This window comes from Acinonyx jubatus, chromosome X (assembly GCF_027475565.1).
Source record: "Acinonyx jubatus isolate Ajub_Pintada_27869175 chromosome X, VMU_Ajub_asm_v1.0, whole genome shotgun sequence".
Taxonomy (NCBI): domain Eukaryota; kingdom Metazoa; phylum Chordata; class Mammalia; order Carnivora; family Felidae; genus Acinonyx; species Acinonyx jubatus.
Genome location: NC_069389.1, coordinates 77,986,748 through 77,991,662, shown reverse-complemented (window position 1 = coordinate 77,991,662; position 4,915 = coordinate 77,986,748).

Sequence of the window (4,915 nt, the reverse complement as noted above, 5' to 3'; positions counted from 1 at the left end):
CTTTGGCTTATTCCTGTGGGGGATTAGGTTTATGTTGTAGGCATCAAACTTTCATGGAAACAAATACCCAATACAAGGTATAAATGTCATTTCTGTTTCTCCTCAAAGCTCACACAGGATTCTTTGAGACTTGATGCTTTTAACCTCCTATCAGAATCCAAGTTGGTCCTTTGCCAGTGATGCAGCTAACCAAACTGATTAAACTATTGAAAGGCAAAGCAATGTACACATGTTTTGTGAAACTGAGGAAACTTTGGTTCCTTTGTGTGGGCTTTTGTATTTGTAGAAAAAAACTAACACAAGGTATAAATACCATTTCTGCCTTTCCTCACTGCGTACATAAGATACATTGAAATTTGAGAGGCACCTGCGTGGCTCAGTGGTTTAAGCGTCCGACTTCGACTCAGGTCACGATGTCACGGTTTGTGAGTTAGAGCCCCGTGTTAGGCTCTGTGCTGACAAGCTCAGAGCATGGAGCCTGCTTCAGATCTGTGTCTCCCTCTCTCTTTGTCCCTTCCCCGCTCGCACTTTGTCTCTCTCAAAAATAAAATAAACATTGTTTTTAAAAAAAGATACAATTAATTTGATTTTTTTTACACTTGCTGCCCTTTGAGATTGACACTTTGCCTCTGATGCGGAGAACCAAACTTTTTGAAATCAAAAAGGAAAACAAAAGGCTAATATATCAGAAAATAATACATAAACTGAAACAGTTATGGGAAATGAGACTTTAATTTTTAAGTCATAGGTCTAAAACTTCACCCAGATTCCTTGTGAGAAAGAAGCCATCATGATTTAATTATGGCTTTTCTATTAGGTACCCCTACCCCATGGAGCTCAGTAGAATTAGGCATTTGTAAGAGTACAGCAAATGTTAATGAAATAAATGAATGAGTGAATCTAATTATAATGGCTCTGTAATGTTCTGTGAGAAATAAGCAGTTGATCTAAATACCTCACTCCATATAAACCATTGTTTATATAATAGAAACCACCTGCCCCATCAGGAACCACTTAACCTCAGAAACCACTGCTAACTTCCTCCTGGTCAAATCACTTTTTGCTGCTTCTATTTTTTGAACTCGTTGCTACTTTTGATGCCGCTGAAGATTCTTGTTTTGTTTTTTGCTTTGACCTTGTAATGTCCTGCTTTCTTTCCTTTTTACTGCCCTTTCTAGTTTACTTACTGTCTTAATTTCCTCCTGCTTTCAAGTGTGGCTTCCCCCCAAAGGCTTGCATTTGACTTTCTGCTCTTATATTCCGCTGACCTTGGAAGGATTAAATGTAGAGGATCATCAGGCCTAACTAACCCTTTGCTCTCTGGTTGTGCACTTTAATTTTTAAATATTAATATTTAAAATATTAAAATATATTTAATATTTTAATATATATTAATATATATTTATATATATCATATATTAAAAATTTTTTTCAACGTTTATTTATTTTTGGGACAGAGAGAGACAGAGCATGAACGGGGGAGGGGCAGAGAGAGAGGGAGACACAGAATCTGAAACAGGCTCCAGGCTCTGAGCCATCAGCCCAGAGCCCGACGCGGGGCTCGAACTCACGGACCGCAAGATCGTGACCTGGCTGAAGTCGGACGCCCAACCGACTGCGCCACCCAGGCGCCCCTATATATATCATATATTAAATATATATTAATATATAATATTTTAAATATATTAAATATATATAAATTATATATATATAAATTTATATATTTTATAAATATATATTTATATATTATATAAATACATAAAATATATATATATAATATATATTATATATATTTATATATAATCAATATATAAATAAATAATAAATATATAAATACATATGTTTATATATATAAATATATAAATATATTTAATATATTTAAATAAAAATATTTTAAATATTTTTGAGAGAGAGAGAGAGAGAGAATGAGCAGAGGAGGGGCAGAGAGAGAGGGAGACACAGAATCTGAAGCAGGCTCCAGGCTCTGAGCTGCCAGCACAGAACCCGACACGGGGCTTGAACTCACAAACCGTGAGATCATGACCTGAGCTGAAGTTGGACCCTTAACCGATTGAGCCAACGAAGTGCCCCTCTGGTTGTACACTTTAGTTGTGTGCTGGTCATAGCAGGTCCTCCCTCCTCCAACACCCAAAAGCTCAGCATTCAGAACACTTCAAAAGTCAAAAACTCCTATAACATCTAATCCATGCATAGTAGGCCCTCATCTGATGTTGACTGAACTGGCTCCTTCACCGGGAATAACACAGTTTATGGGAATTGGGGGAAATAGGTCAGTTGCTCTAAGAGTTCATTACCATTGTCTCTGTTGCATGCATTTATTTATCAGGCTAATGTAAGTTCTTTGTGTAAAATTCTCATATTTGATCTGGTGTTGTTCTCATTACCATGTCCTCAAAATTTTTATTTAAAAAATAAAGACGACTGAAGTAGTAACTTGTAAAGACTCTTCTGTCTTCCCACAAGTTTCTCACCACCTTTTCTGGGAAAGGTGCCTAGTAGCAACATCCTCAAAACAAACCAAACTGTCATGGTACTTACCTGGATATAGATGATCAGTTCACAAATGAGAGTACACAGCATCTAAGTAGTTGATACAACTGCTCAGAAACATCACTGGAATGGACGAGTAGCTATACTGTGGACATAGGGAAACACACCTGGGGTATAAGAGATTTTGAGAGGTGAGGGACGACATCCATACATTTTCACTCTGTAATACACTTCCTTAGCAGGAAAATAGCATATAAGAGAAGGTAGAATCTTTGTAAAAAGTCTTTATTTTTTCTCCTAGTCAGAGGAGATAAGAGAACTAATGTTTATTGAACACTCACTAATTGCCAGACACTGTGTAAGGTGCTGCAATCGACTAACTTGTGTGGGGAGGTAGTGTTATTCCATCTTTTCAGAAAAACCACACACAAAAAGCTGAAGATTAGGTTAATTAATCTTCCCAAGATCACATAAGCTAGTAATAGACAGATTTGTGATTTGAACTTTAATCTGTATGACTCTGAAGCCCCATGCTTCCTTCATTGGATTTTTCTGTGTCTCAATAGCAAAAAGACTCTGGAGGTTATATGAAGCTAGTCCATATCCAGAGAAGAGAAGTACAAAAATAAAAAAAGATTATTCTTCAAACATCTTTTCGTAATGTTTATTTATTTATTTTAAGAGGGAGAGAGCATGCGCGCATGAGCAGGGGAGGGGCAGAGAGAGAGGGAGAGAGAGAATCCCAAGCAGGCTCTGTGCTGACAGCCCCAACACGGGGCTCCATCTCACGAACTGTGAGATCATGACCTAAGCCGAAATCAAAGGCAGGATACTTAACCTACAGAGCCACCCAGGCACCCCCTCTTCAAATACCTTTTAATTAGTCTTTACTGAATATGAAGTTTTAAAAAGGAAGCTTTCATGAAAAAGAGTACCCCATTTTCTCACAATATGCTGTTGTAGGGTGTTGACATTCAATTACAAAAACAAACAAAGCTTGTTGTTACTCCCTGCCCCCAATAACGTTATTAAGCCAAAGATATGCTTGCAAAGAGTTAATCACATTCTACACATTAACCCTGTACATTTTCTTTTAAGTGTCTTGTCACACAGTGAATGCTTCCTAAAGTTTACAAGCTAATATTTCCTATGTTAGTAAAGATACTCCTCAATACTTAGCTGTTTTCATAATGTAATCTCTTGTGAATATCTTTAAATATTGAGTGGAAAACCACCCAAAATACCAAACCTCTGCTACATAGAAGCACACATAGGCTTGAGGTAGAATCACTCACATCCTGTAGGCACAAATCCAAACACGTGCTTTTCTTGAATGGGTTTGTGTGCACACATGCGTATGCATGCAGATAATCTATCTCCTACAGCATAGCAGCAATTTCTGAGGCAGCCAGTCCCCAGGGTGTGCCTCAGGGCATCTCTGCAGTTCAGAGCAGCACACCACAGCTCAGTGCAGTCTTGAATCCAGCCCAGTAGTAGCCTGGCCCTGGCAGGGGAGCAAGCAACACAGGCCTTTCTTTCATCAAGTCCTCCTCGGCTCCCATCCCTACCCTTCTTGGCCTGAACCCCATCCTGGGGCTCTGACATTGGAAGAGCAAAATGTAACAAAACACGTCATCATAATTATTTGGGAACATGGCTGAATGTTTACCTCGAAGAATTTAGAAAATATCAAACAGTTTAGGAACAATTAAAAATGCAAAAATCTGACAAATCAAAGATAACCAATGTTTTGATTTAAAAATGATGTTTCTTATCTACAAAATGAAGGCATGAATTCTAAAATATATAAAAAATTCAGAGTTCAAAGTGGTATAAAGTAATAAATTTGTCTCCCTCTCCTGCCCACCCTAATTTCCACTTCCCAGAGGGAATTACTGATAAAAGTTCCTTGTGAATCCTTCCACATATTGCCATATAAAAGTATATCTGCATATTTTTTCTCTCCCACAAATGGAAGCCACAGATAGATCATAGAGTGTGGAGCCAGACCACCTGGGCTTGGATCCCATCTCTACCAATTATGTGTTGTGTGCTCTTCAACAAGTTACCTGATCTCTCTGTTCCTCAGTTTCTTAATTCATGAAGGACAGATAAATATTGCCTACTTTATAGGGCTGTTACAAATATTGAATGAGATACTGCATGCTAAGAACAACACAATGCATGGTACATAATAAGGGCTATATAAATATTAGCTATAATTCAAAAAATAACTTTATTGAGATATATTTTATGTATCCTAAAGTTCCCCCATTTCAAGTATACAATACAATGATTTGAATCTATGATGAACATTTTCATCCCCACAATGAGGTCCTTCATGCTCATTTATAGTTAAACCCTGGTCCTACTTGTAACCCTAGGCAACCGCTAATCTTTCTGT